Here is a 15083-nt window from a genome sequence, read left to right as displayed (position 1 = left end):
GGCAGGTGGTATGCAGAGCAGACTTATCAGGGAAGGCTTTCATTATTATTCCAGGGCCTGATCCTGCAAGCCTTCTGAATGCAGAACCTCCAGTAACATTGGTGGAAGCTCCAGAGCATGGCCCAAATGCTGTCACTTTTGGGGAGATACAGGTTGCTATAGAAAATAAAGCTTGTGGGATGTGTTGGTTTTTGGTGGCACCAGTGATTTGTGGCATTTCTGGATGGGTCTGAAGCCATATCAAGGTCAGGGAACTACAGACAAGGATGTGACTCCCAAACCTTCATAGATGAGGCATTTAGGGGGATGTACCATTGCCAGATTGGGAACTGATTTAATGTTTAGAGAGAGGGGCGAAAGAGGCAGAAATTTCCTGGCTTCATCTCATCACTGAGAAACTGCTTCATCCTTTGTGCGCTCTGGACCAGATCTAAAACCCTTACATTCGATGGGAAAATTCCTATTGATTTCAGTGGACCTCTGTCTCTCTCCTCTTCCCTCTTTGACTCAACTTTCATCCCATACCTGCCTAAAATGAGAAAAGGGAATATCTGATATTTTCCTCTTGGCTGCCCTTGAACGAATCTCATGTCCATCCCAGGTTTCTGTCTCCTGTTTGCATGCAGGGGCGCTGGAACAATTTTTATAGGGAGGTGCTGAGAGCCATTGAACCAAACTGAAAACCCTGTATATAATGGAAACCACTACAAGCCAGAGGGTGTGGCAGCACCCCTAGTTCCAACACCTATCTTTGCATGCACATCTAATCAACTTGTTTTTTTTAAATTTAAATCAGGAGAATAATTCCTGCCTGACTGCAAGGGAATCCTGACAACAGCAGGGCTCAAGCATCCCAGAGCTGTTGCTGCTGCAGCCTGTCTTGGCAGGACCAAGCTCACACTTTTTCCTCCTGCAACCAGTTTCATGCCCCCTTTCATGGGTTGTAACCAGGGCATGGTGGCACAGACTGTGTTGTCCTCCCCCCAAATCCCTGAGGTTTTGGAATCAGACCACAGAGAGCTCCTCGTCTCTCCCAATCTTTCTTTCCTTGTCTTTGACTCCTCTGTCTCCCCTCTCCTCCCTGACACGCTCCCTCCTTTTACTTTCTCCCTCCTCGCCTCTATCATATTAACCCCTCTGTGGAGCGGCGCGCCTGCCTTTCCCCCGGGGTCCCTGCAGGTGTCGCTGTCCGGTTTGTAGGCCGCTGGCTGCGGGATGAGTTGCTCACTCCAGGCCGGGGATTGACAGGCCGGGCAGGAGAAGGGGGAGGGGACGAGGAGGGAGGGGAGAGGCAGAGACACACACACAGAGGCAGCGAGGAGGACCCGTAATCCAGCCGCCGCCGCCTCTGCAGTTCGCAATCCGCAGCCATCCTGCTCCCTGAGCCCCCGTCTCCCCCGCTGACTCGGCTCCCCAGGCAGATCCGGCTCCCCACAACCACAACAGGTGGGTCTCGGGGCCGGCTGGCGGGGCCGAGGGGTTTTATTCGGCGGGGCCGGGGCGGCGGGGTACGGGACAAGGCAGCTCTAAGATGGAGCCTGAGCCAGCCCCGCAGCGGCGGCAGCTGCCTGGAGCGAACCTCCCCCCCCCCCCCAGCTTCGTCTCCATTTCAACCCCCCACTTCGCTCGTTAGCCCCCCTCCCCCCACACAAATTGTCCCCCCTCCCCCCCCAGCCGGCGGCTCCGCTCCGCGCCCAGGCCCCTGAGCCCCTTGGCCGGGGCAGTCCGTGCCCGCTGTCGGCCCAGCCCGACCCCCGCGTGCCCCGGAACAAAGACCGGGGGTGGGGTTGGGGTGTTTGGGGGGCAGGGCAGGCGATATCTCCGCGGGACCGGGGGGTGGTGCTGAGGTAACCCCGCAGCCGTGCTGGAGCTGCCTCCTGCGAGCCGCTGCGGGGCCTGCTGCCTTGGGCCGCCCCCAGGCCAGGCCGAGGGGGCTGGTGGGTTTTGTCGGCGCTCGCTAATAGACGGGGGTGCGCCGGGGGGGCTCCTAGATTTGCCCTATTGGATTGTCTCCCCTCCCCCCCCCCAGCTTGCGTGTAGCCCCATTGTTTTGGTTCTGCGCTCCGGTCACGGGAGGCCTGGGCCGGGAGTGTGTGTGTGTGTGTGTGTGTGTGTGTTGCTGCCGTTGTTACAAACGGCTCGGCCCTCCCCCATCTGGGATTATAAAACGAGCCGCGCTCCAGGACAGTTTTATTTCACACGGCGTCCTGCACCCTGCCCATGATCGGGGTGTGAAATAACCGAAGGTAGCCGTGGTTTTACTCTTCTTGTGTTGGTTTTCTGCAGAGGCCGTTTAACACCGAAATAACGATCTGGGTTTCACGGTGGAGAGATTCGTGTTGTAATGTATGTTTCAACCAGACATTTGGCATCTGGGTTTAGCAGCCCCGGTTGCTTTGTTGTTGTATTTATTGTAGCTGTGCAAAGAGGTTTGCGAGGGAGTGTTTACAATGCAGCTTCTGACGCTGTGAAATGCAGTGGGCATGTTTCTTGTGTTTTGGTGCTGGATCTTGGAAGGTGCATATGGTTTTAAATATATATATATATTTGTATTGTTTGGAAAGAATGTACTACCTCTGGGCTGCTGGGGGTGGGGAGGGGTGCTGGAGGAGATTAAAATCCTGAAACAGGTCCTGGCAGGCCATGTAATTTTTTTCATGCATTTCATTCGAGTTTGTGGATGTTTTGGTTAGCAGAAGTGTGTGGGCTTTGGTTTGAGTGGTTGCAAACATTCTTTTCCCCCCAACTTGAACCACAGTTTGGCCCAGGTTTGTTGATTCTGAATTTTGGGTTTTATGAAGCATTTTCTTCACAGCTCTAATAGAAAAGGTGATCTAGGATCAGACATTTTTGAGGCAGTTGACTGTATTTGATGGATTAATACTTTCATATAATGAAGTATTTCTATTTTAATGGTACCAGTGTTTGGCATAATAGAGACAGGATTTGTAAATATTCAATGCCCTGTGTCTCTTTCTAGAGACTGGGTGGGCCGGGATCGATCCTGAAAGCTGCATACTCCCTCTTCAGTACTAGTGGAGGATGCCCCTCCTCTTGTAGAATTTAGGCCTTAGTAAGGATTTATAATTTAGTTTAAAACTTCCATTGCAGTGGAGCCTAGACACCTCAACTAGATCAGGCCCCAGTTGTGCTAGGTACTGTACAAACATAGAAAATGACAGTTCCTGCCCCAAAGATCTCGCATTGGAGTGTTAGCATCTGGCAGGTGGATTTGCCAAATAAACTAGCAGGATGTCACTTTGGGGTCTGAATTTTTCTGAGGTACTGATTATTTGCATCATCCATCATTGACTTCAATTGGAATTGTGATTGCTCAGCCTGTATAAAAGTCAGGTGTTTAGGGACCAAGGACTGGGATAAATTCATGGCATTTTGACTCAACTTTACCTCTTCCTCTGCCATGCCATGGGGCAGAGAGGTTGAAAGTGGTGGTTGGTGTTGCTCTCAATGTGCTCTGTCAGACTAAATCCTTGTGTAGCTAAAACTTTTAACTGCACTCTTACTTCTATAAATGAACTGGCCCTGATTCTGTAAGGAGCTACGTGTGAGTGAAACTGTGAGCCTATGTGGAGCCTCGCTGAAGTCAGTGGTGGTCTGGGTGGGTGGAGAAGTCAGGTTGCTCCTCACAGGACTGTGGTCTGAGAGATTTTTTCCATTTGTTTTTATAGTTTTGAGGTGTGAATGATTAATAACAGATCTTCATTGTTCTTTATTTTCATGACTTGTCTGAAATGTGCTTTCTTTTTAAGGCATATGAAAAGGTTGTCAGAGTAAAAATTACATTCAAGAATCTTCAGAGGATTACCAATAATGCCTGAGATTGGCAAAACTGAAGGAATTAAAACCAAAAGTATCTTTCACCACTGCTGCAGAATTTTTCTTTTTGGATTTAATTTGGCTTGGACTTTGAAGATAGGCTAGTCTGTTTCCCTTTTTAGTCACTTTCTCTGTTTGGTTCTCTACCCTAGTCCAGCCCATGCTGCACATATTTGAGGGCAAATTTTAAATGAAAACAAAACTGTTGGTTGAAATATGCATATAAAAATAAATATTATAGAGTTTTGTTTTCATTTAAAGTATTTCCCTGAAATGCAGCCAGATGGAGAATTCATTTTATAACTCCAGTCAGGAGTTTGGTCTGAAACTTGTGCTTTTATTTTATTTTATTTTTTTTGTTTTGTTTCACAAAATGTATTTTGAGTAGAAATGTCTACATCAGGGCTTGACAAATTTGTTTTGGAGCTAGGAGCCAGCCCAAAAATTAAGGAGCCAGACAATGTGGGCCCGGTGGCGGGGCACCCTGGCCGGAGCGCTCTCCCCTCCCAGCCCGCCCCTTCCCCCTGCCCCTGTCCCAGAATGTGGGCCCAGCGGTGGGGCGCCCTGGGTGGAGCGTGGGAGTGCTCCTCCCTCCCAGCCTTGCCACATGGGCACAGTGGTGCCTTGGCTGGAGAGCGGTGGCTGCTCCTCCCGGAGAAATCCTAGGCGCCAGACTTAAATTTCTAGGCACTGTGGTGACCAGGCCTGGGGTTTGTTGAGGCCTGGTCTACATTAATTTTTTCTTAATTCACTGTATATTTTGGTGTTCAATCCTACCTTGCAATGTCTACAAATGAAACATCGTACTTTTTTGCTAGTGAAAGTGAAATTATTTTGTCCAAGCTGGTTGAAGCACAAAAAGTAAACAAACTGCAAAAATGGGGAAAAGTAAATGGAGGTTTTAAAAAAATCTTTGTTTTAACCTGAGTAATTCAGGTAAAGAATATTTTTTTAAAAATATGACTTTTTACAGGAAAGTGATCTTTTTAGTATTAGATTTTATTAAAGCTTTTTCCAAAGCGTAAATTTAGGAACTAACTTACTTGAATAGTGTCCTTCTAAAAATAAATTGTTTTGGTAAGTATTATTATTTATCAGATTGGGATGGTATTAGAGATGGGGTTTGTATTGTGCCGGCTACCATGGGGCCTAATCTTTAGTTGGAGTATTTAGGTGCTGATGTAATATAAAAATCCCTAAGATCTCTATAGAGTGCTGATATTTTTGCATAGATACCAGTAGGATATTAGGTCCTGATCCTGCAAATTGTCCCATGTGAAGTACAGCTTGCCAAATCAAGGCCATAAGTTAGGGTGTTGCAGTAGGATCTCTTGTACACCTAATCTTTGGAACACAATGTGTATTCTATTGTTCCTTACAGAAATAATTTATCAGTTGCCCAAGATTTCCATTGTACTTACCCAGGTAATTTAATGTACTTGAGGACCAATAGGATTAGGACTCATGTTGCAGTAGCACTTAACATTATAAATAATAAAGTTGTGATTTTTTTCACTACAAAGAGATACCACTATAGCGAGACTTCCTCTTGTTTTAATCAGTTCTTTTGACTGCCCAATTCAAGGGTGTGTGTGTGTGGGGAACTTCTAGAATAGTAAATGTTAATTTGAAAGAGGGGAGAGATGAATTTCTAGAATTGCAGGAGTGGGTGACCTTCATCTTTCCCGACTCCATCACCAGTGGACTTTCCATTTGTTCTGTCATTGGGCAATGAAAATTTTGTCCCAGTTTCAATACTTGTTCTTCAGATAATCATACCTTCTAAGTGGGTTTTGCTTTTCATGTAGCACTGATTCGTTCCTCTAATAGGTTAGTAATCTCTCAGCTCACTATCACTAGCTTGTCATTGGGAACAGAAAAAATATAAATGTGGGTCTTTCAGATATTTGTCACATGGCCACATAGAAACATTCTGAACAGGTAAAAACTGGTGAGCTGTAAATCTCTTCTTCCTAAGAACAATGTTTTGGATACCTATTGAAATAAACTGACTTTTCATTACTAAAACCAACGTAATCCACTCCCAGGAAGTTTATTTGGGGAAGACGTGTAGATTTGTGACTGCATCACAAGTTTGTTTGGATAAAAACTTTTTCCACAGAATAAATGTAGATAAAGCTGAGGGCTATAGTATAATGCTATAACTCACTGAAACATGGCTTGGTTTAATTAAGAAAGATTGTCAGAAGCTTCCTATGTAAGATTCAAGAGCCGTGCGTGTACCGGTATGTGTAGGTTTAGGTTAGAAAATAAGTTTTTGTCATGCTGGCGCAGAGATGAGCGAGCTGGTGAGCTGTACGTTTTGGAGCAAAATTGTTAAAAGTTTGTAGGAGTAAATCTTGAATTTGTCAGGAAGCTGTAAGACCACATCTGTAGTAGGTCTGAACCTCTTCCACTAGCAACAGAGCTTTTGTATTTGACTGTGGCACTGGAGGAGGTTGGAATCTCTTGAGTCGCTATGTTAAAAGTTCTATAGGTACAAGGCAGCAAGGAAACTAGTGTGGTTTTGGAGATGAAGAGGCATGTGGTGGTGTAATCATCATTTCCTGTGACTCTGGTGGAGCTGCAGCTAGAACATAGTGTCCAATTTTGAGCACCTGTATTACCAGGAAAGTATTGACCAACTAAAGGGAGCAACAAAAACTCCTAGAAGGCTGAAGGCATTGATTTAGGAGGAAAGATTAAAAGGGCCACACCTTGACTGAGTGTGAGAAAAGGTGATTACAAAATTATCAGAAGGATGTAAAAATCAAAGAGAAAAAGGAGTTATTTTGGGTGGTAAATGGTGGAATAGTTTGGGATGAAATTAAGGTGGGGGAAATCTAGGAAAACTTTCTGATAGGGAGATGAGCTGGCAGCTTTTGACAAATCATGCAGTGTCACTACCAGGAAGACTTACTCTATGGTATGCTGATGCTTGACATGAGCACAGGGCTTTTGGTTGGCTGGAAGGGGATGTTTGAAGCCTCCTGGGAGTTCCAGGTACATAGCGATAAAGCTAACAGACTGCAGATTTAACACCCTATTGAAACAAGCCTGGTGGAGGGATGTGGGGGAATCCTCCTCCTCCTCCTGCTATGTAGCTTCACAGGACTCTTGCAGTGGAGCTGGGTGGATCTACTGCAAGGAGTAGTTGGGGGCTGGGTTTAGGAAGCCTGCATTGGGTATGTATGTGTCACAGAACTCAGCTATGCATGAGCTTCCTGCATGTTTTTCTACAATGGGGATTTAGTCTCAGGGCAGCTGCTATGTAGATTTGTCAGGTATCTCCACTTGCGTGTGGAGTAAGGGCAGGTGCAAATGTGGGATAGACTACTCCAGTCTTGGGGCTGGAGTAGCAGTCCCAGAGTGGGCTGGGGGGCATCCTTCCTGCTGTGGCAGCATTTGGGCCTAGGCAGTTCTCATGTCTCTGGTTCAGGATGTTTTTCTGAATTTACAGAAAAGCAATGTCCCATCAAGTCAATCCTGGAGGGTTTTCTTCATAGCCATAAGGGCTGGAAGCTTAATTTTTGGAAAATCTGAAGATCAAGCCCCCAACTAACCAGGGCAGTTTCTTGCCTCTCATTGATGAGTGGATTTACAAGACCATGATATTGCACTAATTGTGTCATTGTTCTGCAGTCAAGGGGAAGAGAGCACTTTATCATGCCATATGATTATATACTTAGAGAAGTATACAGGGTAATCCATCTAGAATGTTTTCTGTTATGCAAACCAGGATACTCACTGTAGACTATCATTACCATTAATCCTCAGTGTGGGGTGACTTTGGGCAGGTCACGTATATCCACTCTGTGATTGGTTTTCCTATTTGTAAAGTTGATAGGATGTTTACCCATCTTTGTAAAATGCTTTGTAATCCACACATGAAAAGCCAATATAAATAAGAAGTATGAATATACTGGTGAGATGTTTCTCACTTCCTATCCAGCATTGCTCAGGCCAAATGTGCTGTATAAAGAACAGAGCTGCTTTTCAGAAGACCTAAGCAGGGCTTTTCATTATTCCAAGCATGTTAATAGTGCCACTCGCACTATAACATGATCACTTATTTCTTTGTATATGTTGCCCTTTTCCTGTTTAGCACATTCTCTAATTCAGAGTTGATAAAAATCAATGATTAATTTTTAATTTAAATTGGATTTTTTAATTTAAATTATTTAAAAAAAATAAATTTGAAATTTTAAATTAAATTTGAAATTGACAACCTTTGTTAAGACCTTAACTTACAATAAGCTATTAACATCATTTAAATTAAACAAAAAATATTTGGTAGTACATATTTGCTGCCAAATTTTGAAGAAAGTCAAACCACTGAACTGATGGAAGTCTACTGGTTCAACAGACTCTGGGTTCTAGGTATTTAAATGCTGAATCAGCCTTTGACAGCAGTAGCCTCTTCTGTAGGTACAGAGAGAATAATTTATTCATTTCAGTTTGAATAACTAGTTCATCTCAGTGACGAAGTCATTCGAAGTTGAGAAACTGATTGGGAGTTGAAAAAGCAGGAAAGTTTGTTTTCCCCTTCCAATCTGGGCAAGAATGAGATCTACTAGTTCTAAAATCTTGAAGGAAGTGAACATAAAAACAGCCATAGTGAAGCAGAACAATGGCCTATCTAGCCAAGTATCCTGTATCCTAACAGTGGCCAATACCAGGTGCTTCAGAGGGAATGAATAGAGCAGGCAAGAGTTGATGGAGGTAGGAAGCAGGAACGAAGACAAGATGGGGATGGTGCAGCTCCCTTTTAAGGCCCTTATGTGGCTTGTCCCAAACACAGCACATGGCATGGAAAAGCCTGAGTCCTCTGTCCATAGGAATGTTCTTACATGTCTCAGAAGATGTAGCCCCTGGGTTCTTTCACTGGATTCATAGTACCTTTGAGATCCCTTGTTGGGCCATTAAGCAGGCTTAGTGCTGCTGTCATCCTGTCTGGGGTGTCACCAAGAAACACAGCACAGGTTTTTGGATGCAGATATATTACACCTATCCATGACTTTTACAGTACCAAGACGTTACATGGGCATAAACAAAATATTTAGCAAATTACAATCTTTCCAACAGTACATGACATGGCACATCTCATCCAAATTATTGTAATTTTGCAATGTTGATATCAATATTATAAATGGTTCCCGTAATCTAGATAGTGCCATATGCTCCTTCATGGATTTTTCTCCTTTTCTTTTCTACCCATTAGTCCCCATGCTTCAGAGGCCTTGGTAGTGAACAGTTAGTGTGATATTATTTATAAAACTAAAAGTGTTAAGAAAGATCCTTTGGAAGGGGCACAGGAGTGAGAATCAGGAGACCTGAACTTTAATCCTTTTGCCACTGAGATGGCTTGCCCAAGATCATGCTACACTTCCCTCTGTGCCTGAGTTTCCCAAGCTGTAAAATAGGGATAATGATACTAACCCTCCTCTGTACATCAGTTGAGATCCCTAGAAGAGCTAAATATTGTTTGGTAGTTCAAATACCTAGATACCTAATTAAAAACCATTCTATAACCCATATGAAATCTCGGGTTAAAGTATGATGATTCTATCGTAATAGGTTTTGTGGGAGAAAATTATAAATATGGTTTGGTTTTAATTTGTTTGAACATGAGAAGTCCTGTCCCTTTGGTGTTGAGGATGAGGGTGTTGCATCTCCATGAGCTCTTCCCTGGGTGTTTGGCTCTCTCAGGAGATTCAGCAGTGCAAGGTGGAAGGCAAATACATTTTAGAAAAAATAGTAGTAGATGCGCTGCATCCTTCAGGCTTTAGCTTTGGGAGGGCTCAGCACATACATACAATTTAAGTGTAAAGATTTACACTTAAATGAGAACATTCCTCTTTTTTGTGCTTTAAAGACATCTTGCAAAACCCTAGGTCACTTCCCCAGGTACAAAAGGGAGAAAGTTGGTGGGTTTGACTTGTGGACCCCACAGATGATTCTCATTTGACTGAGCTGCTCTGTCCTTCGTGGTTTGGCTTCTGAGATATGAAATGTGTGCTTGTTGCGTTTATTCCCATTTGGACCTTGCTAGCTAGTACTAACTAATTGAGTGATTTCAGGTAGTCACAGCTTCTAGCCAGTAAGGATTTTTATGTGAATAAGATTTGTCAGAGGTTGGTGTTGGGTCTAGTTTTATTTAACACCTTCATTGTCCAGATGAGGGTGTAAACAGCATGTTACTGACATTTGCAGATGCTGCTACATTGGTCCATCTTATCAGACACCCCACCTCCAACAGTAGTCAATTCCTGATGCTTCAGAGTAATGTGAAACCTCTGTAATGCATTTGCCTAACTGAAATTAGAGGGCAGGGTCTTCCTTTCCTGACATTGATAACTAGTTCATTTGTTAAAGCATGAAATTCTTAGTGTAGGAGACTGGTTCTTTTTCCCTGCAAGCACTTCCACTGACCTAAGAGGGGCAGTATGGGGAGCTGAGCTCCCTGCTGGGAGACCCACACACTCCTGATGGGCTCCCCCACTCCCTGTTTCCTGCAGGAGCTGGGGTCCAGCTGCCCCAGCTTCTTGCCCCATCTGGAACTGGGCAGGCTTGTCAGTTTCATGGTTGAGCCATGAAATTCACAAGGCTGCCTTTTCTGTCTGGAGCAGGCGGAGAAGCATGTAAGGAGCGCAGCCTCTACATTGATGCTGCATTGCTCCAACTAAGCAGACAAGCCCTATGCCTCTCTGTGGTGGTTTTATTATGTTGGCATAGCAGGGGAGTTACATCAGTGGGAGGAGCATTTAGCCTGCATGCCTCCAGTGTTTTGTCAACAAAAGTCTAGTGTAAACCAGCCCTGAGGCCTGATCTGCAGTTTTGTACTGGTATAGCTCTGTTGGTCAAGGTGTGTGGGGAAAAAACCACACCTTTTAGCAACGAAAACCCCACAGTGCCAAAACAGGCTTCTGTTGGTATAGCTAACGTTGTTTAGGGAGGTGGTGTTCCTATACTTAGAGAACTCCTCCTTATCTCAGTGTCTGCTGGATCTACACTGGGGGCTATGCTGGCATATGCTCAGTAGTGTAGACATAGCCCGAGTTACTGACTCTTCTCAAGGAAGGAAGGATGGACCCTGAAATCTCTGTCTCGGCTGTATAAACCCAGGTTATATGCACTTCTTTCTCTGCATGAGATACAAACCGACGCACAGGCTGGATTTTCCAGTTTTTCCTTTTTATCTTAGCCCTCAATTACTGGAGCCAAGGCCTTCCCATGTATTACACTGTCTGTCTAGTCCTTGTGGAGCAGTAGGATCCTCAGAGGTTACTAATGGACCAGCTGTGGTTTTTTTGCATAGATACAGGCATGTTCCACTGCCAGACTCTTCAGTCTGCACAGGTGACCCTTTAGTACTCAGGTGGCAGGTGAGCTGTGAATCCATGCACCCAGACTTCTCTTCTCAGGCCTGGTCTACACTGGCAATGGAAGTCGATGTAACGTCGCTTACGTCGACCCCTTATACTATGTGTCTCCACTGGCACTTAAGTTCCGTTGATTTAAAGCACGGTGAAAGTTGACCTAATAAAACCACCTCTGCAAGTGGCGTAGCACTGAATTCGAATTCGCGTCAATGTAGGCAGAGCCCAGTGCAAATTGATGCCATTGACCTCCGGGAGGTATCCCGTAATGCCCCGTTGTGACCGCTCTGGACAGTCACACTCTGCTGTAACATGGCCACGTAAACAGGAAATGGCTCCTCCCCTCAAACCCTGAGAAATTTTGAATGTCCATTTCCAGTTTAGACAGCGTGGAGAGAGCTTTGTAGCTGAACTGCTCATGGTGATTGCACGACCCAAATGTGTTCCAACTTGGAGTCGACCAGAGGTCTTGGATCTCATTGGTCTGTGGGGTGAAGAGTCTGTTCTGGCTCAGCTCCGAGCCAGCAAAAGAAATTTAGAGATATACAAGTAGATATCTCACGGCATGTTGGAGAAGGGCACAACAGGGACCTGCAGCAGTGCCAGGTTAAGATCAAAGAGCTGAGGCAGGCTTATCAGAAAACTAGGGAAGCTAACAGCTGTTTTGGCCCCTCACTCAAAACGTGCTGCTTTTATGAGGAGTTGCATGCAATTCTCGGCGGTGACCCCACCACTGTGCCACCACACAGCATCGATACCTCTGAAGAATCCCAATCCAGGACGAATGAGGAGGACTCTGTGGATGAGGAGAGTGGGGTATCCATTCTCCCTGAGAACTGGGACCTGTTCGTTACCCCGGAGCAGTCCAGCCACACACACGACAGCAGGACTGATCGAGATGCAGGGGAAGGCACATCTGGTGAGTGTGTGGTGCAAAACCTTTTTTTGCAGATACGTCCCCAGTCCAGCTTCTTAAAAGGAGTTTGTATTTTTGAGGGGAGGATCCTACTGGGTGGTTGCAAACTTCAGTGGAGGGTTACTCCTGGAACAGACTATTTATGTGCAGAGGTATGCTCCAAGAGTCCTCTGTGGATATCTCATGGAAACTTTCATGTAGGTAATCCGTTAACCTTTGCAGAAGGTTTTTGGAGAGGTCAGCCTTATTTCTTCCGCTGTGGTAGGATACTTTTCTCCGCCATTCTGCTATTAAATGAGCAGGCATCATCACGGAACACAGCATAGCAGCATAAGGGCTAGGCATGTACCCTGATGCTTGCAGCAAATCTTCCCTTTCTGCCTGTGTTACCCTCAGGAGACTGATATCACAGATGGTCACCTAAGCAAGTTTAAAGTACCCGACCAATACAGTCACTCCATTTTATTCCTCTGCCATGGACAGGTCCCTGGGCACCTCCCCAAGACTATTCCTAATCCTAGTACTGTGGCAATGGGCATTATGGGTCAGGACACTGGTTGCCCTATGTTTTCTGCCACTACAATTCACCCGCAGTGTCCTCTAATCTGTTCTGCCCACCTATTCCCAGACCAGTCTTTGGCATGTTACAGGGGAGCCCGGTGATCCCTCTCCTTGCTCAAATGTGGATTGTGGATTTTAGTGCTAATGAGGCCTCTCTCTAACAGATGCAAGGGCCCCTTCCTTACCACGTCTGTAACACCAGTCCAACCCTTTCGAAATGTACATAATGCGGGTCTGGCTTAGCCTCGTGAACATGAAGGGGAATACTTTTTACACTGTAACATTTCCTTTACTACTTTGGGTCAGCTAACAATGGCAACTTTGTTCTTTGCTTATCTTACAGTAGACACCTCAGCCTTTGGCCCCCCCCTTGCCGAACTCCAGCTGAAAGACTTTCCCAGATTAGGAAGCGGGGAAAAAAAACGTGGGATGACATGTTCGGCGAACTAATGAACGCCTCCACGGCTGCTGACACAGAGCTCAGAGCCAGGAGGATGTCCTTGTCTGAAAAACTAGACATGGAACACAGAAGATCTGCACAAGAGCAGGAACCTGATACGTAACAGGAGATGTTGGGTATTATGAGGGATCAGTCCGACGTGCTGAGGCATCTGGTAGAGCTCCAGGAAGAGCAGCGGCAGGACAGACTCCCTTTGCAGCCCCTCCAAAAGGCTCCGCCGCCTACCACTTTATCATCCCCCACCCCCAAGAGGTCTAGAAGGGACTGAGCAGGGTGCAGTCTGTGCTTCATTCCACACTGGTGAAGGCGAGCAGAAGGACGCGACGGCCCCTTTAAGAATGGCACGCAACCACAGTTGCTTGCACAGTGACACTTTTACAATGTTAAGTTATCCTCCTTCCCCCCCCATTAAAAAGGGTCACAAATAAAACTTTGTAGCATTAAAAAAATCTGTCTTTATTCATTCATAGCTTGGGTGGGGAGAGAAAGGGAGGGGGCCGCTAGAGCGAGGGTGGGGGGTGGGAAATAAAGGCACAGCACATACATTGCTGCAGTTAGCTCATTGCAAAACCAGTTTTTCAATGCTTCCTGAAGCTGAAGCGCTCTGCGGTTGGCTCTGAGCATAGCGCTGGAATCTGGCTGTCCAAAATTTGCACATTCCACCACCATTCTGCACTTGCTGAGCCTATTATTGAAATGCTCCTTTTTGGTGTCCAGGTGCCTGGTGTACGGCTTCATTAGTCAAGGGGGAGCAAGGAGTAGGCAGGATCCCCAGGATCAATATTGGCATTTCCACATCCCCAATGTTTATTTTTTGGTCAGGGAAGAAAGTGCCCGCCTGCGTCCTATTAAGTAGACCCAAGTTCCTAAAGATGCGTGTGTCATGCACCTTTCCAGACCACCCCACATTGATGTCGGTTAAATGTCCCCTGTGATCCACAAGGGCCTGCAACACCATTGAGAAGTATCCCTTTCTGTTTATGTATTCTGTGGCAAGGTGATCAGGTGTTAGGATAGGGATACGCGTGCCATCTATTGCTCCCCCACAGTTTGGGAACCCTATTGCGCCAAAACCATCCACTATGTCCTGCACGTTTCCCAAAGTCACTACCCTTCTTAGCAGAAGTCTATTGCTGGCCCTGTACACTTGCATCACAGCAGCTCCCATGGTGGATTTACCGACTCCAAATTGATTCCCAACTGACCGGTAGCAGTCTGGGGTTGCCAGCTTCCACAGAGCGATGGCCACTTGCTTCTCCACTGGCCACTCGTTTCTCTACTGAGGATTTACATGCTACTTCATAAAAACAAACAAAATAAAACCCACACAAAATGGATATTATCGTGAAGGTCCTCATTAACAATATAAAGTCTATCTTTTTCTTAATCCCACTATGCTATTAGCTTTAGTATCTTGTAGCAGTGAGTTCCAAAGGTAGGTATGCATTGTGTAGAAAGGTATTTCCTTTTATCAGTTTTTGGTTAGCTGTTTTTCAGTTTCATTTGCTGTCCCCAGGCTTTTATGTTATGCGACAGGGTAATTAGGAGCACCTGATTTACCTTTTCTATACTGTTTATTTTGGATACCTCTATCATATCCCTTCTCTGAACTCAACAGTCCCTATCTTTTTTCAATCCCTCATCATATAGAATTCCTTCCCTGCCTCTAAATCATTTTTACTGGTCGTTTTTAAATCACCTCCATTTCTGCAATATCCTTTTTGAGCTATGGTGACTAGTATTGCAGGCAGTTTGCCAAGTGAAGTCGTACAGTTGAGATATATAATGGCATTATAATGTTTTCAGCTGTATTCTCTATCCCATTTCTTATGCATCCTAACATTTTGTGTGGTTTTATGACCACTGCGTAAACCAAGCAGAGGTCTTTGTTGACGTGTCCAGATCCTTTTCCTGTGGGATTATTCATAGT

The 15083-nt window shown here is 45.3% G+C and overlaps 1 protein-coding gene across 7 annotated transcripts in view; it reads left to right on the top strand.

Moving 5' to 3' along the window:
- Positions 1 to 1302: 1302 nt before the first annotated feature.
- Positions 1303 to 15083, top strand: part of PRRC2B (proline rich coiled-coil 2B) — a 67733-nt gene continuing 53952 nt past the window's right edge. For all 7 annotated transcript variants that reach the window (XR_010918600.1, XM_067541924.1, XM_067541928.1 and 4 more), the window contains exon 1: positions 1303 to 1446. The gene's annotated coding sequence lies outside the window, so the exon portion shown is untranslated. The remainder of the gene's footprint in view (positions 1447 to 15083) is intronic.

The sequence above is a fragment of the Emydura macquarii genome, unplaced genomic scaffold (genome assembly GCF_026122565.2).
Source record: "Emydura macquarii macquarii isolate MOO-44397 ecotype Brisbane River unplaced genomic scaffold, CSIRO-AGI_Emac_v2 contig_691, whole genome shotgun sequence".
In the NCBI taxonomy this organism is placed as follows: domain Eukaryota; kingdom Metazoa; phylum Chordata; order Testudines; family Chelidae; genus Emydura; species Emydura macquarii.
This window is presented reverse-complemented; position numbering and strand designations above follow the sequence as displayed.